Source organism: Nomascus leucogenys, chromosome 20 (assembly GCF_006542625.1).
Source record: "Nomascus leucogenys isolate Asia chromosome 20, Asia_NLE_v1, whole genome shotgun sequence".
NCBI classification, from domain to species: Eukaryota; Metazoa; Chordata; class Mammalia; order Primates; family Hylobatidae; genus Nomascus; species Nomascus leucogenys.
The window spans coordinates 49,916,361-49,942,155 of NC_044400.1; the positions used below are offsets into that span (position 1 = coordinate 49,916,361).

Sequence of the window (25,795 nt, forward strand, 5' to 3'; positions counted from 1 at the left end):
ATATAAAGCTAGAGAGTAAAGTAAACAAACAAAAATAAAGAACTTGAAAAGAAAAAAAAACAAGAGAACAAACACAGGGAAGAGGAAAATATCAAATGAATCTATAATTAGCATGTTTAGAGTCTAGGATAAGAAAAAATAATGCACTCACAAGACAAGAAAATTTTTTTTTTTTTTTTTGAGACAGAGTCTCACTCTGTCACTCTGGAGAGCAGTGGTGCAATCTCAGCTCACTGCAACCTCCATCTCCCGGGTTCACGGCATTCTCCTGCCTCAGCCTCCTGAGTAGCTGGGACTACAGGCGCCTGCCACCACACCCGGGTAATTTTTTATATTTTTAGTAGAGACGGGGTTTCACCGTGTTAGCCAGGATGGTCTTGAACTCCTGACTTCGTGATCCGCCCGCCTTGGCCTCCTGAAGTGCTGGGATTACAGGCGTGAGCCACCAAGCCTGGCCGAAAATATTTTCTTTAAAAGGGGAGCATTCTGGCAATGAGAAAGGACTCACAGAAATTAAATTATGACAATAGAATTTTCTTAATATGGGAAAGAAAAAGCAGTTGAGTAAATTCCCCAAAACATCAAACAAAAAGACAAAGAGATGGACAATAGGGGTAAAATGGAGGTTAAGAAAATTAAAGGTTAAATCCAAGTGGTCCCACTAATATGAGTTCTGGAAAGAGAAAATAGAATGAATGAAACTATCAAAGAAATAATATCAAAATATTTCTCAGAATCAAAGTATATGATATTCTAGACAGAAAGAGCCCAGAACGGTATATGCAAAAAATAATCATAATCAGTCATATCAAGTTCACACCAAGGATCAACATTTCAGTAGCCTCCAAAGAGGGAAAAAACTGTCACATTTAAATCAAAAGGCATTGAGCTTCTCAACAGCAACACCAAGACCTAGCAAATAATAAGTTGTGATTTCAATATTCTGAGGGAAGCCTCTTTCCAATGCAGGATTCTGTTGCCAAATGCTAAATGCCAAAGCATCATTCAGGTGTGCCGAGAAAGAAAGGGCATTTCGAGTATGCAAATGTCAAACTACTTATGTCCTGTGTACCCATTTTTTGGAAGCTACTCACAGATGAACTCTATCACAAGAAACAGAATGACACAAGAAAAACGCAGACATAGGAGTCCGGAAATGGAAAATCCAGCAAAAGAGAAAGAGCTACAACAAATGCTTTAGATGAAGTCCCAGGGCGACAGCAATGCTGTGGCCCTAGAAAGCCCCCATTCCAGACTGCAGCAGTCACCTGAGTGCTTCAGAATTCTGTCTGCAAGCAGAAAAAATGGAACTGATGAATTAGCTGATGTTTTAAACATTTTAAGAGAAGTTTTACAATTCTATTAGAGAACTGAGGAAAAGAATTGTTGATAACTTAGCAACAGAAACAAAAGACAATTATTAAAACCAGGAAAAACTAAATTGTAAATAAAAGGATATATAATTATAGTGTATTGCATAGTTCCATTATGAATAATATTTACATAGCCACAATAATAAAGATGTCTATAATTACTTTAAAATAAAAATTGTGGGCCGGGCGCAGTGGCTCACGCCTGTAATCCCAGCACTTTGGGAGGCCGAGGCGGGCGGATCACGAGGTCAGGAGATCGAGACCATCCTGGCTAACATGGTGAAACCCCGTCTCTACTAAAAATAAGAAAAATTAGCCGGGCATGGTGGCGGGCGCCTGTAGTCCCAGCTACTCAGGAGGCTGAGGCAGGAGAATGGCGTGAACCCGGAGGCGGGTTGCAGTGAGCGAGATCGCCACTGCACCAGCTGGCGAAAAAAAAAAAAAAAAAAAAAAAAAAAAAAAAAAAAAAAAAAAAAAAAAAAAAAAAAAAAAAAAAAACGCATGGCAGCCTGAGTACTCAGGGCGAGGAGAAGGGGAACCGAGAGAGGTTGCAGTGAGCTGAGATCGCGCCACTGCACTCCATCCAGCCTGGGCGACACAGCAAGACTCCATCTCAAAATAAAAATAAAAATAAAAATAAAATAAAAATTGTGATATATGTATTATTAGGACGGGTATAGGAGGTATGTACATAGTGAATGTGTATAGCAGGGTGGATACAAGAGAGCAAAAAGTCTTATTTCTATAGCAGGAAGTCAAATATTTAAAAATAAACCAAACATTTAAAAACAAAGAAAAACTATTAGGAATCTGGAGGTGAGTGCCAGAAGAAACTTCTAAAAGGTTTAATGTGATTGCCTCTGGGAAAAGACATGGGAAAGAACAAAGCAACTTCTGACTTCCAGGAGCTAGCCTGGCACTACCAGCAAAGCCTTGGGGTTGCTACCAGCTGTCCTGGTACTCACAGCTAGGTGTTAGCATTCTTTTGAACATTAAAAAAAAAAAAATCACATGGCATCATCACTATGATGGATCAAAACAAATTGAAGATCACTCTACAATCATGTCTAAACACATGAGCATTGTTCAAGCCACAAAATACGAAATATTCCCCTCTCGCAGCTAATACGAATGAGGACTGCTTCTTAACAATTGCATCTTTAGCATTACTCTAGTCTGCCCTCTCTAAATATAAGACTTATTGAGATACCCAATCACAGATTATGACCACTTTTAGACAGCATCCAATTCAGAGCAGGAAACTTCCGTCGAGTCACCCAACCAAAGCCCAAATCCTGTTATAAGTCCCTTTTAACATCCTTTTCCTGAGACACCCCTGGATTCTCCATGGTGTGAGTTTTCCCTCACTGAAATGGGTAATGAGTCCTGCTTATTCAATTATAGGTGTGCTCCTGACAGCCTTATGCTAGAGGACAATGACAGACCCTCAGGTACTTGGGGAGGGAGAAGGGCAAGCTGCAAGGATCTGTTGCTTTTCTTTCAAGTTGTTATCATATGATATGATTTTTTTAAACTATGTGTGTTATGTTACTTTGATATAAACTAAATTCACATGTTAAAAATGAAATAAGCCAAATGTTGCATTCTCTAGGGATCATTTGACGGTGATATTAAGGTTGATACAACGCATCACTTCAAGTGGGTTACTTCAGATCAGCTAACATACACTCCATTGAGTTTGTAAGAAGTAATTTACCATTTGAAAATGCTTGGAATTTGGTGGCACATGCTCAAGAATAAGCTCAAATTTAAAGCAATAAATGGGCTGGGCATATACTTCAAACAGAAGTAGAGTAACTACCACCTGGTAATGGCTTACTATCTAATACTTCATCTGGATCACAGAGCTCTAGATACAGCAGAAGGTCAACAAATGTTTGATGATTAAGAAAATGTTGAAATATAGTAAACAATCCACACATTATTTTAAGAATATCATCATGTCATTCCCCCACCTAGAAAATAATTAATAAAATTCCTTAATATCACAAAATATGTGGTCAAGTTCAAATTTCCAATTGTCTCTTAAAAGCTACAATTATTTTTACACAATTTTTAAGAAGTAGGCTCCAAATAAGGTCCTCAAAGGCAACTAACTCCCTTTTAATAATTCTTACATGAATTATGACAACTGAAAAATGTATTTGAAAAAACATATACCAACAATGGAGAAATTTCATTATAGGCTGGAAAATTATCTTTCATTTTTGTCATTTTTATGTGGATGAGGAACAGAGGTAAAGGAATTAATTCAAAAGAAGTCACCAAATTTGAAAAGTCAATAGACATATATGCAGAGACATTTTCATTCCTTTGTGTTTAAGTAAATTATTTACCATTCCATTAAAGTAGTTACTGATTTTGAAATGTTTTGTTTTACATAGAAGTTTAGTATTGAAAGTTCTTATTGGCAAGTTCTGCATTCACTATGTAAAGAAAATAGTTTGTTTTGGTGTCAAGAACTGAACTAGAACTGAAAAGTAATTATGAGTATTCAATTATTTGGTTAACAAAAGCTCCTTCTTAACACCATTAATGGCCTCTGAAATTAACATCAGTGTTTTCGATTACAGCTTTGCAACATGTCTCTGTAAGTCACTGTTGTGTTTGTAAAGCTTATGACTCTTTATACAGTCATGGGCCTGTGACATGAAACCAGTGAAATAAATTTTCATGAAACCAATGAAATAAAAACTAGACAGTTTTATCTTCTGTCAAAATCTTCTGAGACAGACGTTCAAATGAGGGTGTGTCAGATGCATTGCTACAGTATACTTTATGGTATCATAGTATTTGGGATGTGTTTCTGTGCCATCTTCATTGCTTGATTTCTACCAGGATGTGACTAGTGATTTGAGAAGTTGTTCTGAAAAAGACAAAGAAGAAACACATGAATGAAAACGAGTTTTTAAAAAAGAAGACAAAGAAAAGGTATCATATGTTTTGACACTAACATATTCCTCCCAAATGACTTCCAGGTTCTCTGTTTTACTTCTGGACAATCATAACAAAATTCATCAATTAAACATGACTGTCCTATTCTAGATCTTACCTCCATAAAAAGTCCCTTCTACCTGCACTCTATGACATCTCTTAGAGACGTCATACACTTATCCCTTCGAAGGTTGAATTGTCAGCAGAAATATCCCTTGCACTGTAAAAATAAATTTGCAAGAATCAAATTATTCAGCATAAACTCAACCCTCAACATCAAGAAAACTCTATCTTGAAGTAGGGAAATGATGCAAAAGAATGCCTAATTTGTTGCTTTCTAGAAATATTTGAGCTCTTCCAGCTAAATTTGCGTGAGCTGAGACTACCTCAGGACCCCATAGTGTTCATCATTACCAGAAGGATGACATTGTATACAATGAGCCTTCAAGAGTATTTCTTTCTCAGGAAAAAAAAAATATATAGATAGATAGATAGTTAGATATAGATTATAAATGGACAATATTAAGCTCTTTAGAAGTAAACTATTTCCCCTCTTAGCCTGTTGCTATCTTGACACATTTGACCTTATGCTATAAACTATCTTACATTATTTATAACCACTATAGGTATTAACCATGTCCAATATCAGAAGAGCAAATGTTATCAATCTTCTTTTTTACTTTACTTCCCCTCATCATTGTTCTTATCACCAGGTTCAGGGACATTCTAGAACCTCAGTGAGTGACAATAGGTGGAAGGAACAGCCATGGCCGGCCCTAGGCTAGCATGTTTCTTATGAAATTATCATCGGCATCTCCTTTCTGGCCATGTTTCCCATCCACCTACCCCTTTTGGCGTACCTTCCAAGTTACTCTTTATCTCTTGCTGCCTTGTGTCATCTGTCAAAAATCACCTGAATAAACCCACTTGCATTAGAGTCTTGGCAGGTGTTGAGTCTCCTCACCAGCATTATTTGATTTTTTTTTTTTGACAGAGTCTCGCTGTGTCGCCCAGGTTGGAGTGCAGTGGCACAGTCTTGGCTCACTGCAACCTCCTCCTCTGGGGTTCAAGCGATTCTCGTGCCTCAGCCACCAGAGTAGCTGGGACTATAGGCACGCACCACCACACATGGCTAAATTTGTAATTTTAGTAAAAAGGGGGTTTCGCCATGTTGGCCAGGCCAGTCTCAAACTCCTGGACTCAAATTATCCACCCACCTCGGCATCCCAAAATGCTGAGAGCCACCGTGCCAGGCCCTATTTGAATTTTTAAAGAATGAATCCGTAATAATAAAATCTGAAGCTTCTATGGGATGCCTTTCCAGGTGCATCTTAGCCTATGTGTTAGGTCTGTATGTGAAATGATATCATTAGGAGCATATTGTTTTCAGCACTGTCAGAAATACATAACTACTAACTAGTTCATTTCTTAATTCAGAATTAGCTGTAACATTCCAAGGAAGCTGCATTTGATTTTTAAAAATTTATTTTACCTCCTTGTGATAAAAATGAGAGCAAGGGTGAATTAATTTCTATCCTAGTGAAGTCATTTTTGTTAGACAGAGTCTATCCAAGATTGTGCTACTGTTTAAAGATGTTATTGCAGTTACTGGCAGACCCAGATAATAGCTCCGATGTAATCCCAGATTCCCATATTGAATTAAATCTGATTTGGGTTATTTAGGTCACATATTGAAGAAATGCCCTCGCTGTGTCATTTCTCTGTAAATAGTGGGTGTCCTTTGGTTTTCTCTATAATATACATTTATTTTTGGAGCTCATTAAACAGGTTAGGCAATTTAAATAGGTCTAGTCAGTAGACAGGAGTTAAAGCTGAGGATAGAGAAACTCTCTGTGGTATTATCTAACACACAAGATGAGGGTTGTTCTTAATTCTTGGCTCTTACCTACAAAACCACTGAGAGAGCCACTTGAAAATAAGGTCTTGAAATCAGATCCATACTTGAAATGGAAAAAAAAAAAGACTTATCGCCTCTTATATTTGCATTTCTTAGGAATATTAATTTTGTTTTAAAAGCAAAAACTTTAATAGATAGTGGATGTTATAAGAGCCATTTTGACCAGGTGGGGGTGAGAGTAAGGAAATTTGAGCTTAAATAGTATAGTACAATTTGTTTTCCCCATCTCTCTTCTCATAACTGCTCTTGCTGCTAATACATAGTTGCAATCGCTTCTTAATCTTAAATCAGTCTGTATTTTTGAAAGTCTAAAATAAACTGGGTGCTTAGGAGTTAATGATCTCATTATACTTCAGTAATGGTGCCATATGAATTCATGTGATTATACAGGATAGTACAATAAAGTCAGAACCTCTGGTGGGAAGTGGCTTCCTTGTGTCTTGAAGGAGTTAATTCCTCAGTGTCTCAATTATGTCCTAAGAAGGACCGATGGTACTAGGAAATATATGCCAGAATGTTCAGTACTAGAGGACTTCTCTTATTTCAAATGTACAAGAGTAATAATATATTCACTCATGGGAGAAACTGGTGCCTCTTTGGGTTCTTTTAAAAAGCACAATTTCATTCATTAAATTTTCAAAATGTTAAAGATAGCTTAGAATAGTAAAAAGTAGTAATTTCTAAAAAACTGATGACCACTAATTCAATATCTGGAAGTACAAGGAGCCCTTGGATTGTATTTTATGAAATAAGCTGTAAGATTTTAAGATATGGATTGTTAACATATTCAAAAGTCTTATTAAAAAACTTGATTTTTTTTAAAAAAACAGACTTTCAAATATTTTACTGTACTTCACTTGTTTTCATTTCAGCAATAAGATCTAAACTTAATACCTGGAGAATAATCTTAACATTCTTAAGGACCCAGAAAGTGGAGTACTTCAAAGATAGCATGGGACATGCCATAAATTATACAAAGAACAACAACAAACGCAAGAAAATATCTTCAGTATGCTTTTTGAGAAGAGGTAATTCATACGAGGACTATTTATGAGTACATCAGGGTGTTATGATAACTTTTTAATGAAAGTTGGAATTCTTGTTCTGGTCCAAAGAGATAGCCGTGTGTTTGAATGACCTTGAAGACTGTTATTTTGAGCCATTACGTAATCTAGCAGCTGTGGCAATGCCCTTTTCTGAGATACACAAACAAAGAAGTAAAATAGAATAGACAAGTGAATTCTTGAGAAAGTTTGCACATCGCAATGTAGCTATGTGTATAGAGTGTCAGCCTCCATACAATGTTAACTGTTTCCAAGTGATAGTGGTGAAGCCCAACCTGCAGTTTAGCTGTGAGATTTGGGCCAGTAATTGATGTTACAGCCCATTTAGGGACGACTTTAATTAACGTCACCTGTGAGCCATGACTAGCGCAAACAGCAAGTCAAGATCATCAACAGTAATCCACTACGGGGAACCAAATGTATTACCAAATCTCTGCTGGCTAAAAATGAGGACCACTGACCTGTATAACTACATACTACAGAGAATAAGAGCCCTAAAGTGAGTCATTTGTCCATCAGCCAATATATATTGTGTTTATTGTATACTAAGCATTGTGCTAATCTTGTAGGTGGCTTAAATAGTTTTTCTCTCTGTGGATCTTAAAAATCTAGCTGGAGAGACTAAACTTCCATTTGATAAAGATCAAAGAAAACTAAAAATGTACATTTAAAGGAGCAAATTAGCAATGTATTAAACAAGATTTTTAAAGATTGCATGAAATAGACAAGAAAGCAATAGAGACAAACACAACCAATAGACGTCAAACATCAAAAACTTGAGACGTCCTCAAATGCAACTTCAAACTGTTGCATAGACCTCGATTTGTGGAAAGAACGGGGGAATCACAGATGAACCAATAGTGTAGCAGTCAGAAGAACTTCACAGTGAAACCAGCCCCAGGGATGTAGCCACACCTATGAAGCTGTTTCCCTCCGTCATCTGGTCATACCAAGCACATCCTCTTTCCATGGGGACAAGAATTTGGAAGCAGCCATATCTTGAACTTAAAAGAAAGAAAGAAGGGTCTTCTGGGTTACATACCAACTTATTATTAATGATGAGACATTCTTCTGCTCAGTCCTTGAATTTCTCATGCTGGTGGATTTAGTTTAATTTGGTTGACCCAGAGAAGACTTTGTGGATGTGAGTTTGAATGAAAATGTGAGGTGTTTTTTTTTTTTTTTTTTTTTCCTGGCCTACAATGTGTAACACATGAAAGAAACAGTTTTACTCCTGCCTGCTCCTTCTCTAAGTGTTCCTGGGATTTTTACCTCTGCTGTATATTACTTGCTAATGCAACTTTTTCCCTATGTTTACTCTCAAATGATTTTCTTGGATACAAAAAGGAGAAAACAATAGAAGTATATATTATCAGATAATTACTTCTAGCCCCTTTCAGCCAAATCTTGAGATTGGAAGTTTGGATCCCTTACAAGTCTTCAGAAAAGTCTTTTATGCTGTGGCTGATTGCATTAACTACACAAGATACAGTTTCCTTTGAGGTTTTAAAAGATACATCTTTTGGAGAGCCTCAATACTAAGGTAAAATATAGCTTACAGCACTTCATAAGATCAGGCTGAAAGGACTTCTCACAAGTAGACAATTCTATTTCAATATTTTTGAAGAAAAGAGCAACCACCATAAACAGCTAAACAAAACACCAGAAATATAACTAATATCAGTGGCATCTAAGTATACATATAGATACTTAGATAGAATTATACACACATTCTATCATAAATTCCATGTGTTATGGAGAAATAAAATTCATCCATTTTGGTGAATGCTAATAATTCCCACTTTAGACACTAAGCTTATCAAGATAACATAAAAGCATGTTTATTTACCAAATGTTTACTAAGCATCTACTATGTGCTTTCACGTTTGTGTGCCTACTCTTCTAGGCACTGAGAAGAAAAGTTTCATTTCTCAGGCAGTTGAAATTAAAGTATGTATCTTACATCATGTTTGTGTAGGTTAGCCTACATGGCACAGCTAGCTAGCTAACTATGTTAGTTGGACTTAAATAAACACATTTCTATTGCTATGTAATCTGCCCATATCATATAATTTTGTTTAGAGATCAAATTAATGCTACAGGTAAATAAATACTCAACCTGTTGCAGCATGCAAAGACTATCTGATATTTCACAACAAAGTTAATACCAGGGTCCTTCAGATGGTATTGCTCTATCATGACTGCTAGAATAAAGTAATTGGTAACAGCTATGCTTGAAACAAAGCAAATTGCTGTATTTCTAAACAGTTACTGAGTCTATTTTTTGTTGTTGTCAAGCTTAGAATCTTTTTTGCACAATATATACCAAAAGAGTATGTTTTTAAGCTGGTTATATAATAGTTTCACAGAGCTACTATAATGACTAGGAAATTGTAGATGCTTTTCTTTCATTTTTTTTCCCAAAATGAATTAGCTCTTTTGACTGGTTAAGGATCCATTTTCATGACATCAGACCACTGAATGGAATTTTGAGTTCTTAGAACTTCAAAAGCTTCATTATCTGATGTAACATTCAAATCTAATTTGAAAGGAAATGCTTCATTACAGTCCATGTCCTCAGCATGTCTTCGTAAAGAGAAAAGAGTTAGGAAACTTCCTCCTCTTATTGTCATTCTTGAATATGTTCTCCTATGGTAATTAGATGTTTAAATATTGAAATAGAGTAAGTTTAAACTTAGAAGAAATCATACAATACCAGAGCTAGAAATGATCCCTTAGGTCTTCCTAGTCCAACCCTCATACTTTATGAATGGAGATACTGAGGGAAGAGCTAGCGGGCTCTCATGAGATACTACAGAACCAGATCTGTAACCAATCAGCTTTGTGTTCCAGTGCTACTACCTGACACAAGTTAAACAAAAAGATCCATTCCTTTAAATAAAAAGCTATGAGATGTAAATTCACATGTTTGCTTGAATTGAAACTATTAAATTTTTCACAACTCCCTTCAGTATTCTTTCTTTTTTTGTTCTTTTTTTAGAGATGAGGGTCTTGCTTTGTTGCCCAGGCTGGAGTGCAGTGACACAATCACAGTTCACTGCTGCCTCCAATTCCTAGGCTCAAGTGATCTACCCGCCTTAGCCTCTTAAAATCCTGAGATTACATTCTTGAGCCACAGCACCTGGCCTGTTTATTTCTAAAACTTCTTCAGTGATTTTTAATCATGGTTTGGGCATAGTAAACATTGATATATATATACACCTGTATAATTTATTTAAAATTTTATAGCCTACTTATTTCCATCCCCTCTAAAAAATCCAACTATTTAAGCTTACCTAAAATAAACTCACAAACAATATAAGTACTACTAATAAAGTTTTAAAAATAAAAAATTATACAGGGAAAAGAGAAAAAGAATTACCAGGAAAGAGGAAACATCATTCTTAAGCATTGACATTCACACTGAGTTTCCTGGCCATCAAGGCAATGGCAGAATAAAGTCTTAGTCCCATTTTTAGATGAAAGGAGGTATAAAACATTTCTGCCAGGAAGAGAAAAGGGGAGGTAGCTGGGAAAGGCTTGGTTTGAACTTGGTTGAAGAATAAAAAGAGGGAAGGAAGAAATGAAGGAAAGGGAAGGAAAGAAGGAAGGAAGGGAGGGAGGGAAGGAAGGAAGGAAGGAAGGAAGGAAGGAAGGAAGGAAGGAAGGAAGGAAGGAAATTTGAATGGAAGCATATTAGATGGACCCTGCAGTTTTAAGGAATGATCAACCTAGCCATCCGGGAGGTATGAGGTACTGAATTACAGATGATTTTAGCATCTAGATCTTTATGTAAAGGATTATTAATACAATGAACAAGGTGTCCAAAAGAGGCTTTGAAAAAGTATCAAAATTTCTTCCTGGTTCTTATATTGAATCCAGTGAAAGCATTTGAACATTAAACTGTCTTCCTGGGAACTAATTTTCTTTTAGGCAATAGAGTACTAACTTAGCATATTCTTGATCATCTCAATGGAAGCTGAAATAGAAGATAAAGCAATGGAAGAAATGAAGATGAGCTTATCCTTTATAGTCTTATTCAAATATTAGATCAACTATGCTTTGGGCCAGAATAAGTGTCAGTCCAATCAATGTTGCATTATATACAGTGAGGTGAAGTGTATCTTCACCTACTCGGATTTCCTGGAACTTGGAAAAGGTTGCTATATTTTCTTGGATACTCTTTCAGAGATGACTTCACTCTAGACAAAAGACTAGTGGAAGTGAGTGAGAACACAGGCATGGAACAGGAAAATTTCCATGGATGTTCATCCGTGTGGTCTCAGGACAACTGGATTTTCCCATTCTAAGTACAGAACTTTCCAGACATAGCCTGGCTTCTGTTAGGGAAGGAACGGTATGTGAACTATGAGTGTAAACTCTATGTAAAGAAACTCTTATCTTGAAACTCTATGTGGTGAAAAAAAGGTCTAGAATTAGCACCCAGGCAGTTTTGTTGGTCTAATCAAATTATAAAGGTCAATTTTTCTAAATTAATTATTTGTTTATTAACTTTCCTTTTTTTCCGTTTTTGGTGCTAGACCTTATTTTCTTAGTATGCTAACATTTTTCTTTCGCAGTTGTGTTCATCCATGTCATCCAAGAGGCAAATAGCTGTACCAGATTAAACATGTAAGAAATTTATTAAGGGAACTGCCAGGGAGAGAAAAGTGGAGGGAGCTGGGAAAGGCTTGGTCTGACCTTGGTTAAAAAAGAAAAAGAGGAAAGGAAGGAATAAAGGAAAGAAGGAAGGAAGCAAGGAAGGAAGTTAATTTGGGTGGAATCATTTTAGATGAGCCCTGCAGCCCTGTGGTTTTAAGGAAAGATCAACATAGCCATCTGGGAGGTCTCAAGCCAAAAATCTCTACTCACAAAGGACTTCTGGGTTTCCCAGCAACACACCTGCCTTGGCATCACTGCCACACCCAGACATTGGCTGAGAGCCAAGGAGAAACTGTGGTCCTAAAGCAACTGAGGCAATGAGTTCCAGAGCTTAGCAGCTAGAGCCATTGGTTAGTTACACTCTCAGCAGCCAGGGGTCCAAGATGCACATTCTCATGGGAGCCAGAGCAATATGCATATTATTGCTTTAATGCACTTTGAGCAAGTTAATCATATCACTTCCCACTTTTGTCTATTTGTTTAATATATAATAATTAAAATCATTTTTTGAATATTCAGTAGGTGACAATGTTAAAAGCTTTTCATGCATTATGTTATTTCATGTTCTCAAATACCCTGTTATGATTCCCATTTTACAGATTACTTAGTTCATTTTCTTACACGAACAGGCTATGATACACTATTACATTATCTTGGTAAAACTAAGAGCTACGTTTCCCAGAATCCCCTCACCTATATAGTCCCTTACCAATAAAGAGTTAGCGAACAGAAAAGCTTGCAAAAGATTTGAAAATTGGAAGTGACACAGCAGACAATAGTCTGTGAAAGCTGTTTTGCAGTCTGAGGAGGTAACGGATAGATCAGTGGTGCTCAGTAGGTTCCAGTGTGCCTTCATTCTCTACTCTGCTACTAGGTCTTCCTCCAGCCTACTGGCCCTAAAGATCAATGCTGGCCTCAGGACATACTTCCAGACATTTGGCTGTGGACCCCTAGAGTTGTAGAGTTGGTCTCTGCAGGGAGCACTTCCTATGAGCTCACCTTTGTGGCTCAAATTTAGCAACTGAATATACTTGGTTTCTCAGATTAGCTCCTTGCTAATTTCTTTTCTGATCCTTTAACTCCTCCTCCCACACCTTCTAGTTCCTTCCACCATTGTATAAAGTCTAATTCCTATAATGAGTCCTTTTTCCTAGAACACATAGGGACTTTCCTCCTCTGCCTGAACCTTGACTGATATAGCATCAGTGTAATAAACATCTGTTGAAGGAATAGGCAATTTAGGCCTAGCCCAGGGATTAAGATCTATGCAGTTTGGATTCAGAGTCCAATATCCTCTATTTTGGATTAAAGCAAGCAGAATTCATTTGTTTCAAATACCAAATGCGAGAATGAAATTTGACCAGAAGTTACCAGAATTAAAATACCTCACTTGTAATATGAAGTACCTCATTTGTAGTTTCCCAATGTAATAATTCATCCTACTGTTTCACAATGTGTGATATGTAGAGCCAAAATTTTGTTAAAAAATTAAAAGAGCATGAGCACCTACAAATGTACCTGGTTAAGCCTTGTGATTTTTGCATCCTAGAAAGCAGAGGATAAAAACAGGGATTATCAGTCAAGCTACTAATATTAAATAATTTCTACTGTGTCTAAAATTGCCTGTAAAATGTATCTTCAAGATGCTTAAGTTATTCAATATTATTATGTAATTTAAAAGATCCCACCCCACCCCTGCTCTACTTCAATCAGATCTGTATCCGTTTCATCTGTTTTATTTTCATTTCCTCTGAAGATTTTATTTGAACAAAGGAGTCTTTTTTTTTCCTTTTCTTTTCTTTTTTTTTTTTTTTTTTTGAGACAGAGTCTTGCTCTGTCACACTGGTTGGAGTGCAATGGCATTATCTCAGCTCACTGCAACTTCCACCTCCTGGGTTCAAGCAATTCTCCCACCTCAGCCTCCCAAGTAGCTGGAATTACAGGTGCCTGCCACCACTCCCGGATAATTTTTGTATTTTTTAAAAAAGAGGCAGGGTTTCACCATGTTGGACAGGCTGGTCTCGAACTCCTGACCTCAGATGATCCACCTGCCTCAGCCTCCCAAAGTGCTGGGATTACAGGCATGAGCCACTGGGCCCAGCTGAACAAAGGAGTCTTCTAATACAAAAATATTTTCAAAACCACTAGAATTGATTCTCCAGATGTGCTCAGATTTATCTATGCCCAAAAATGAAAATATCTAAGTTTCAAGTTGAGACCATCACTATGAATATAGAATATACTCATGTAGCCCATAATGCTTAGGATTCTGTATAAAAATTTCTGTATTAAAATTCTGTCTAAAAATCCAAGTTTTTATAACATTTAGAAAAGAATAAATTTTCTCTTTACTTGTTAAAGAGTATCACTGTGTTTACATGATCTCCTAAAAAATACAAACCTACACTTTTTTGAAATGGTATTGGTGGGTCCAGTGAACTTGTTAATTACATTCGGTGCTTCTTGAAGGCTCCAGAATGCAGGAGAATGCTCATCAGTTAAAAATATTATAAATCAGAACTTCTGGATTTTACAAAACAGGAGAAAATTCAGAAACATTAACCTTCAGAGATTCTAAGACATTGTACTTTGTATTAATAAGCATTAGTAAGTAAATGAAAGTTACTAATGTAAGAAGTTAATGAAAATTACATACGAAGGGATTTAAAAGCTCTCTAGTACTAAACAAGAGAGCTGTAGTTATTTACAGTGCCCTTCCCAAAGTGAATGCATGGAAAAATATTTGACAAGGTAAAAAAATAAAAGAGAGATGAAAATACAGAAAATGATATTAGAACTCTATATAAGTCGAAGCCATATAAAGGGGCTCTTTTTAATTGACTCATTTTTCTTAAAGTGGTAAATTCCCTATAAGTTAGTGTTTATTAGTTAAAGTAAGCAAAATGTGGGAAAACATTAGTCTTCAACATTGAGCCATTTGCTTTTAGTATTACAATATTTGCAATAATTTTTTTTGTTGTTCCGTAGTTATTTTTGTATATGTATCTTCAAAAGAAAATGACTTTTAATGGAAATGTCTACAGAATGTTTTTGATGTATTCTATCTTCATGGACTTTGGAATGGGTTGCTGTTATGTTGATTTTTCTCTCACATGTAGTCCAAGTTAATCTTATAGACAATCTCATAGATAGACTGATGGTTTTCACATGTGCATTTATATTTGTAGTTAGAATAACTGTTCTTTATTGCCTACAATGTGACTGTTTTAAGTTAATTAGTGAATAGTGTATTATTTATATTTTCTTATTTATGATTCATTTAATCTATTAATCCATTGATTGTCAATAGTGATCATGACTACTCCTTGACCCTTGCAGACATGTATTATTCATGGACTCATCTGCATAGGCTCAGTGTAGATCTTTCAGGCTTTACCACAATCCACAGTTAAAATTTTTTTGTTTGTTTTCTGCATTTTATTTTTTCTCTTTTCAATATAACACATTTTTTAAAAATTTAATTTAAATTAATTTTGAGTTCTGGTTTACATGTGCAGGATGTGCAGGTTTGTTACATAGGTGAACATGGGCCATGGTGGTTTGCTGTACCTATCAGCCCATCACCTAGGTATTAAGTCCCCCATGGATTAGCTATTTATCCTGATGCTCTCCCTCCTCCTGGTCCCCCACAGGCCCTAGTAACCACAATCTACATCATAATAGCACCACAGCAATATAGGAGGTATTTGTTACCTCTAGATGGAACAGCAACTAGTTTCCAATGACTTCATATTACTTTTGAAGAAGTTGGATGCACTTTCCACCATGATCACAGAAAAATCAACACTCTCCTATTCTTGTTAACAAATAATTTTGTATTGACCCAAGCTTCATGCCATCCCAGGCAAAAAGCCTTGCTGTTCAGTTTCTAGCAGTAAGGATTGCCTAGTATTAACTACTTTAAAGCTAAATCAAAATATTTGATAGAACATGACGAAAACTGCCAGTTGGGACTCTGTATATATATATATATATATATATATATACATATATATATATATGTGTATATATATATATATATATATATAAATCCCCAAATAGATATCCTCCTTTTATTGTCTTAGTAACAGAACCCTGGAATTTAACAGAGCACATGAATGCCCAGAATAAGGATTTCATTTTTCTGCCTCCTTTGAAGTTGGATGTAGCCATTTGATTAAGGTCTAGTCTACAGAATATGGGTAAATGTAATGGACAACTTCTAGTTCTGGTCTATAAAAGTGTATACTGTGTCCTTTCTTCTTTCCTTCCCACCAACTGAAAAGGGGATGTAATGGTAAGAACTAGAGTAGACATATTTGGCCATAGGATATATGCTGCATGTTGATAGGCTTGGTGGCTGGCTGGCAAGTTGGCCGGTTTAGAGTCTGTCCAGCAGGCAAGAGGCTGGCAGGAAGGCAGGCTGAGAGGCTGCATGGCTAGCTGAGTGACTGGATTGCCAGCAGGCCAAAAGTTTGGCTGGGAGGCAGGTGGAGAAGCAAGATGGCTAGCTGGCTAAGAAGATGTCTAGGAGGTTGGCCAAGGGACTAGATGTGAGGCTGGCAAAGAGGCTGGCTTGGTGGTGGCCACCAAGTTGGCTGGCTTAGAGGCTTTCTGGCAGATAGGCCGAGAGGCTGGCTTGGAGGCAGGCTGAGAGGATGGCTGGCTGGCTGAAAGTCCGTCTGGATGGCTGGCAGATCCAGAGGCTGGCTAGGAGGCTGGCTGAGAACATGGATGTTAGGCTGGCGGAGAGGCTGGCTGGTTGGCTATGTTGTCAGGCTGGTAAAACAAAGTACTATAGACTGGGTGGCTTAAATGACAGAAATTTATGTCTCACAGTTCTGGAGGCTGGAAATCTAGAATCAGGATGCCAGCATGGTTGGGTATTGGTGAGGGCTCTCTTCCTGCCTGCAGACTGCTGATTTTACCTTGTATCCTCACATGGAAGAAAGAGGGCCCAATAGTTCTCTGGGGTCTCTTTTATAAGGGCACTAATCTCATTCATGAGGGCTCTATTCTCACAACCTAATCACTTTCCTATATTTAATATCATAACATTGGGTATAAGGACTCCAACTTTGAATTGTGAGGAATACAGTCAGTCCCTAAGAGATAGAAAGAGCTGGATCTAGTCCTAGACTACTTAAATGAACTAAGAATAAACTTCTTATTTAGGTGACTGTTGTATTGTCCTTTGTTGCTGCATCCAAACAATTTTGTTAACTTATAAAACTCATATACATAAAAATCCTATACTGGACTATTAAATAGAATGGTTAATTCTGGCCTAACTACTTACTCCCCTTTTGATTTTGAGCAAATTACTTAAAGTCTCTTAGCCTCAGGTTCCTATCCCTTCTACAAAATGTGGGTTGCAGCTGGGCACAGTTGCTCACACCTGTAATCCCAACACTTTGGAAGGCCTAGGTGGGTGGATAGCTTGAGCTCAGGAGTTTGAGACTAACCTGTACAATATGGTGAAACCATCTTTTCAAAAAAAATACAAAAAAATTGGCCAGGTTTGGTGGTTCATGCCTGTAGTCAGTCCCAGCTACTCGAGAGGCTGAGGCAAGAGGATTGCTTGAGCTCAGAAGACAGAAGTTGCAATGAACTGAGATCACAACACTGAACTTTAGCCTGGGAAACACGGTGAGACCCTGTCTCAAAAAAAAAAAAAAAAAAAAAAAAAAAAGAATTAAGAAAAAGCTGAGTTTCGGGCATAATAAACAAAATAATTTTTTAAAAATGAAGAAAATGTGGGGTTGCTATGAGGGTTAAGATAGTTAATCCACTTAAGTGCACACCTCTATACTTGACACAAAATCAGCCTTCCCAAATAGGAGGTAGTATTATTAAAGCAGTATTTCAACCTGTTCATTTATACAGATGTATTTTTGGGAAATAACTATCTCAAAAGTTTCTTTGTAAGTTACGTTTTTCAAGACTGCATGTCCTAAGGATACTTACAGTTATATCTTTTAGGACTTTTATTGACATTTGTTACCATCCACTAACAAATTTTCTAGGTTAAATTTTTCCATAGGATAGAGCTTTATGATCTTAACTACTAATTGGCTGTGAGTAGATTGCATTCACATTTAATTTTTAAGTAAATGTTTTAGATTTATCCTTAGGGACTTTCTCATTTCATTTCTATGAAGAGTTGTATAAAAAGATGGTTTCCTGATCATATACATTTGGGAAATGCTAAACTAAACAAGATTAAACAGCTTTCTTTCCAGCAGGAATCCCTTGAAGACTTTAACATGGTAAAGGTAAGCCACAGATCTCCAGAAGAGAGTATTGATTGAAGGATTTTCTAGGATTACATGATCCAGTAGCTCTTGTTTTTATAAAGCACTACATATACCTAATATAAAACCATAGTTTGGAAATGCTTATTGTTTGATTGGCTTACGGAAGGTCATTGGAAAGCCTCATGGGTTTCTGCTGACATAACAGATTAACCATTAGTCAGATGTTTTCTTGGATCTATTTCTTGGTCCTTAAACCCCATTAGACACTATGCATTAAAATAATCACTATTGCAAGGTTGCCCTCAGTCCCAGTTCTGGCTTTTGCCCTCATTGAACCTTGCAACTGAGGTCCCTGTAGGCCTAATAGCCAAGAGCCTTAATTTTTTCAAGGCTTTGACATGCTATCTTGCCTAGTAAGCAAATCCATTTGCTTTGAATTCTCCATGATATTATTGTGGCTTGCGGATGACCTGCCTGGTAATGTTATTGACTGAACCCATTTATTTTCTCATGAGCTGTTATGAGTCATAAAACTATTTTCAATGCTCAATGATGCCACGAGGAACCTAATTGGAAATTAGAATTCAGAATGCATAGCTAGATTCTGAGAAATCATAACTAAATTACAAATTTGTCAAAAGAAATTTGAATCAGTAATTATTGGCTATATTATTGATACATGAGAAGATATGTGAGGGAGTGGATGGAATACTTTGAAGACTTGGCTCTTGTTATTGTTTCACATTGTTTAGTAAGAAAATTATCATCGTGTGAAGACCTATACCCAAGACACACCACACTCAGTGAAAGATTTCTATCAATAAAAGCTGCTGTTGAAGTCTGTTACCCGGGCTAACTTTTGGCTATGGATGCAAGAAGCCATTTTAATAGTCTAGCTCCAGTCACTATTTTTTTTTTTTTTTTTTTTTTTGAGACGGAGTCTTGCTCTGTCGCCCAGGCTGGAGTGCAGTGGCGCAATCTCGGCTCACTGCAATCTCCGCCTCCCGGGTTCACGCCATTCTCCTGCCTCAGCCTCTCCGAGTAGCTGGGACTACAGGCGCCCGCCACCACGCCCGGCTAATTTTTTGTATTTTTAGTAGAGACGGGGTTTCACCGTGGTCTCGATCTCCTGACCTCGTGATCCGCCCGCCTCGGCCTCCCAAAGTGCTGGGATTACAAGCGTGAGCCACCACGCCTGGCCGTCACTATTTAAACTAGTAACACTCCAGTCCCATAGGGAGTTTGTCTGATATAGTAATTACAGTGAGCAAGCTATGCATCTGACAGTGATACTAAACTTGAGTTCCAGCTCTACTATTTACAAAGTAGGTGACCTTGAGCAAGTTAACACTTAAACCTCCCATTTATAAAATGAGGCTAGTAATAGAATCTAATTCATGGAGTTGCTGTGAGGGTTGAAAAAGATAGTTTATGTACTGGGCTTGCATATGGGTAGTATTTAATAAGTATAACCCTAGTATTAGTTATTAATTAGTATTAGTTATTATTAATAAAAGAGATTATGTACTGGGCTTGAATATGGATAGTATTTAAAAAATATAAACTGGCTGGGTGCAGTGGCTCATGCCTATAATCCCAGGACTTTTTGAGAAGCTGAGGCGGGTGGATCACAAGGTCAAGAGATCGAGACCAGCCTGGCCAATATGGTGAAACCCCGTGTCTACTAAAATTACAAAAAAAATTAGCTGGACATGGTGTCATGCGCCTGTAGTCCCAGCTACGCGGGAGGCTGAGGCAGAAGAATCACTTGAACTTGGGAGGTGGTGGTTGCAGTGAGCCAAGATCACACCACTGCACTCCAGCCTGGCTACAGAGTGAGACTCCGTCTCAAAAAAAAAAAAAAATATATATATATATATATGTGTGTGTGTGTGTGTGTCTGTGTGTATAATAAAATAAAAAATATAACCCTAGTATCAGTTATAAATTAGTATTAGTTTTTATTATTAATAATAGTTATTTATGTACTGGGCTTGCATACGGGTAGTATTTAATAAATATGACTACCCACACATATATACATGCACACACTCCTTTAATAATAGAAAACTCCAGCCTTGTTGATGTAGTGGCTTGTTTTTTTCTAACTCCAGTCTCCTGAATGATATACTTGGCCAAAGGCTCTTATCTCTTATTCTTAGTTTATGTCAGATATAGTGTGCAAAGCAAGTTTGAGGCTCAGCACTGAAGAAGGTAGGACATCAATTCACACTTCAGAGGCAAATGCCAGCAGTGTATCTTGAACTTTACTAGAAGCTGTAGGGAGTATGAGAGAAGACTGCAGTAGGCCTCTGGGGACACTTAATTTATTAAAGAAACTTAATGCACCAAAAAGGGACCCAAGAGGGATGTCAAAAGCTGCTGCTAGAGAGGAAGTATTCCCAGAATCTCAGGAGCAGCTGGAGGAATCCAGACTCTAGCAGTGTTTGGCCGGTGGGTGGGGGATGGAGTAGAAAACAGAACTAGGAAATAAGAGCCAGAAAATTACAATTGCACTCACCAATTCACAGACTGCCCTTCCTCTCAATCTCCTTTTCCCCTTGACTTGACCCTTGAGGGGCCAGATGCAGCAGCTAGCGAACAAGCGAGGAAGTGAGCATGTGGGAAGAAAAAGTTTAGCCTTCTCCATTTCACTCACCACGCCGAAACAGGGGAGACAGGCTTTCAGATTTAAAGCAGGCTTGTGAGAGGGGGATGGTGACTGAGCACAGTAGGCTTTATAATGAATGAACTATACTAGAGTTAGTCTTGCATACTAGATTAGACCAAACACTTTTATAATATAAATTTTCTTGTCATTGACACAGATGAGAAGACTTAGAAGACCCACCCTATATTTCATTTGGGGGCAGGAGAAGTGTAAGTTCAGAAGCACATTTTGGAAGAGACATTAAAAGAAAAACTTCAGTTCTTTATATTTCATTGTTCCCTGTTCAATTCTGCTGTCTCAATAAAATGTTTACTCATCTAATAATTATTCAAATGTTTTGCTTTTTATTTAGAAGTTCGCTCTGTAGATTATAAAGGTAATCTAATAAATTAAGTTGCTTTCTTTTATAAAAAAAAATTGCTTTGTAAAAACTGTCTTCACCCGGAGCATAAAAACAGTATTTCCAGTGCTGTTTCTTTTTTTTTTTTTTTTTTTTTTTTTTGGAGATGAATAAAAAACAAAAATCTCCTTTTTTTAGTGTCCTAGAAACTGTTTTGAAAAAGCCAAGCATTCATGGCTGAATGAAGGCATGAGCAGTAGTTCCTTTATAAGTGAGAGAAAGAACAGTTCAATCAAGCATGACTACCACAGTTTCCTTAAAATGTTTGCAAAATCTACTGGGCAGACACCATGTGTTCTGATTGCTAAACTAGATTGAAGTTCTGTGGGTATGAGAGTTTCCACAGGAAAGAACACAAAACATGACACAGGATGCCACAGAAGCCATGTGGAGTGAAGGAAATGCAAACCTGTGAGTTAGGCCTTTGAAGCTCTGTGCACCTGCTGTTCAGCATAACCCAGAATGGTACGTCATATTTCACACATAGAAAAATGATCAAATGGCAGATAGATACCTTTTCTAAAAAAAATGTGTTTTAGAGAAACTGAGAACACTACCTTTTCAGATAGAAAAACAGGATATATGGATTTTTGTTTTCTAAAGTAAGAACAACAGATTTCACTGGCATACAAGTTACTAGTAACTGATGTACACACGGTACGTTAAGTCAATGATTAACGTCTTTTTAAATCATGTGTCAATTTCTGGAACTAGCTATAGGGAAAGTAATTAGGTTAGCATCTTTACTGTTCAATCTACCAAAAACTTTTCATGAAGTGCTGACACATTCTTATTCTCTGTTCCCCTTCCTCCAATCTATTTTTAGTTATTTGGTTTGGGGATAATTATTGAATTGTTTATATAAAACAAAAGGGGCATCTCGCATTAAAACAAATTAAATCTTCCCTAATTGCTTAGAATTCAACTGTAGAAAATAGAAGGATGAATTCACTGGATGTCCTTTTTATTTCTCGAAACCCAGAAGTATTGAATTATAAATACAAAATAATTTTATGAAGACCTCAAAAAGATTACTTATTCCTATGTATTATCTGTGTGTTATGGTCTATAAATGCTCATATGCCACGAAAATTCTATAGACTGTGGACTTCTTTGCACACATGGTTGCCACTATGGTAGAGTGGGTGAAAAGATGGCCCTGGAATCATATATGAGCTATCTAGTAATGCATTTGAAATTTAATCTCCCTGCATCTCCATGTGTTCAGCTGAAATATGGGCATAATAACAGTATCTTTCATTAAAGGTTATTTTGAAGATTATATAAGGTAAGGAAAAAAAGTGAATTACATTCTCCCCTCTTAAATCCACTCAATGACTTTCTACTGTCCTTTTGATAAAATCTCCACCCCTGAACATGGCCTCTAAGGCCCTACATGACGTAGCTACCCGTACATCCAACTTCATCTTGTCTACTCTATTCACTATCTAGCTGAAAGCTTTTTCTCTTTTTCAGTTCCTCCAAAGTTCCTGCTTTTTGCTGCCTCCGAGGTTTCACAAATTCTCCTCTTTGCCTAGAACACATCTCCGCCCTCCTCCTCACAGCACACATAGCTCCCTCCCACCCAGCCTTCACATCTCAGTTTAAATGTCACTTGCTTTAAAAGGACTTTTCAGATTTACCAATCAAAAATCATCCCTTCTCCCTATTTTTCTGTAGCATAGAATGTTGTTAATATTTACCACAAATGTTTGTGGTACCTGGTTTGAAATGAATGGACAGACAATAATCCGGCAGAAGAGTAATTCAATACTTCTTTTATTAATTTTAGGCATGTCAGGCTCTGGAAGCTATGGTTAGATCCAAACTTCCCATAGGTCTTATAGCTTGGAAGAGCAACACAGAATTCTGGCTTTCTGAGGGCAGCCCACACAAAAAAAAGAGGAGATGACGGAGAAGGGATCATCGGGCCAGTGCCTCCTTCCAAACACACCAAAAAATAAATTACTGACCTATCACAGGCTGAAGGTGCGGAGTGGAATACAGACAAGGCAAAAAAGGTTAGGAGGGTTAGAAACTCCCTCCATCTGAACTAAAGACTGAAAAAGCATTTCCTCCATCTCAACTAAAATTTATGAACTTGAACCATATGCACTGTTTTTGAGGTTAGAGACAAATATAACCATATTAATATGATTTAAACATAATTATACATGGAAATGTATACACATGGAAATACGTATGTATGCATGCCTAGGTATCCTATGGAGTCTATGTAATATAGATTTATATATGTATACTATACATATAGTATGTGATATGTAATATTTGTGTGTATTCATAATACATGTATATGCCATATACACACATATACATACATACACATTTGTGTGATTATTTGGGTAATATTTGCTCTGCAATCATACTGTAAGCTCTAAAATGAGAGTGAAGTAAATCTGCTTTGCTTACCACTATATCTTTGTGGTTCATCACAAAATATCTATAAAAATTAGTTGAATAATAACTGTAAGGCGTTTGACATGTAATTTGACTTATCTTAAGAACTCAGTAGATGGTACCTATTATGATTGTACTGCTTCTGCTTATGCCGATAAAATAGTCTTAACGTGTTGGGTATTAAATTTTGATCTGGACTGTATATTTGTAAGACTTCCATTTCAGAAATTCATAAGCTTGCCTCAAAGGTTGCTCATACTGTTTGTCCTTAATGGATTATAACTTCAGGTAACATCTCCTAGTTGCAACCTCCACAGCGCTGGAGTCATAACCCCAAGGAGAAACAGGGTGAGGAGGGACTATAGCAAACTAAACAGTGTATGTCCTGCCCAAAAAGGGCAGCCAGTTTTCCAATCCATTTTTTTTTTTTGAGATGGAGTCTCACTCCATTGCCCAGGCTGGAGTGCAATGGCACAATCTTGCTCACTGCAAGCCTCGGACCGCCCCCTGGCTTCAAGTGATTCTCCTGCCTCAGCCTCCCAAGTAGCTGGGACTACAGGCATGCATCACCATACCCAGCTAATCTGTATTTTTAGTAGAGATGGGGTTTCACCATGTTGGTCAGGCTGTTCTCGAACTCCTGACCTCAAGTGATCCACCAGCCTCGGCCTCCCAAAGTGCTGAGATTACAGGCATAAGCCACCCCACCCAGCCTCCAATCCATTTAGACTTGCTTTGGCAAGTGTGAATGCAGTACTATCAGGCCATCTGATTTTTTTTTCAAGAGAAGCTAAAATTCCTATTTTAAAATAAAAATATACATTTTGAAAACTAAAAAAATTCTGTGGTCTGAATCATACTGTGAACTTTTTGCCTTCATGCTACTCACAGGCAGTTAGTTTGTGACCTCTGCTTTTAGAACAGTTGTCTTGTGGTCTGAGGTTTTATTAATACTTTTAGTGTATTTCACTTACCTTTTACATTGATATTATTCTGTGCTTTTCAAATAAGTTTTAACAGCTGAATTTCAGTGCTTTATAAGAAATCTATTTATAGCTGTTGCTTTTGCATTTCTACCTATTTTTTGCTTCTCCAAATCCCTCTTCCATTTTTTTCTTGATGTCAGAAGAGCTTTTAAAGCTAATTATCTATTTTAAGTATAGCATTTTTCACAAAAAGGAAAAAATGGAACTACACAGTATTTTCAAGCCACAGCACAAATCCATTTTTTCATGTGTTTAGTAAACTCAACTACAGATATACATGAGAAGAACTGATACATTAAAGTGGAAGCAATGAATTTATATACAGTGAATGTATTCTGTCTATAAATCCACTGGGCAAAAGTTAGGTTTTCTTTCATTTTTCTTAGTAATAATTTTTCTTTTCTTTTTCTTTACAATTCAACTTTTCTTTCAGACTCAAGTGGTATATACGCAGGTTTGTTACTTGACTCTGAGGCTTGGGGTGTGAATGATTCCATCGCCAAGTGGTTAGCATAGTACCCAATAGGTCGTTTTGTAGCCCTTACCCCCCTACTCCTTTCTCCCCATCTAGAAGTCTCCAGTGACTACTGCTGTCATCTTTATGACCACAAGTACCCAATGCTTAGCTTCCACTTGTGAAAACATGCAATATTTGGTTTTCTGTTTCTGAGTTAATTCATTTAGGGTAACGACTCCTATCTGTATCCGTGTTGCTGCAAAAGACATCATTTTGTTCTTTTTTATTGCTGAGTAGTATTCTATGTTGTATATGTACCACATTTTCTTTATCCATCCACCCTTGATGGGCATCTAAGTTGATTCCACGTCTGTGCTATTGTGAATAGTAATGAGACGAATATATGAGCACGTGCATCTTTTTGGTAGAATGATTTATTTTCCTTTGGGTATATACCCTTTAAAGGGATTGGTGGTTTGAATGGCAGTTCAACTTAGTTCTTTGAGAAATTTCCAAACTCCTCTTCACAGTGGCTGAACAAATTTACACTCCCACCAACAGTGTATAACCATTCCCTTTTCTCTGCAGCCTCACCAACATCATTTATTTTTTGACATTTTAATAATAATAGCCA

General features: G+C 37.1%; 1 long non-coding RNA gene across 1 annotated transcript; it reads right to left on the reverse strand.

The window, feature by feature from the left end:
* Positions 1-3,875: 3,875 nt before the first annotated feature.
* Positions 3,876-21,065, reverse strand: LOC100598859. Its single transcript, XR_004027331.1, has 2 exons — positions 20,751-21,065; positions 3,876-4,260 (listed from the first exon to the last, which is right to left on the reverse strand). It is a non-coding gene; the product is annotated as an uncharacterized LOC100598859 (long non-coding RNA).
* Between the last annotated feature and the right edge of the window lie 4,730 nt (positions 21,066-25,795).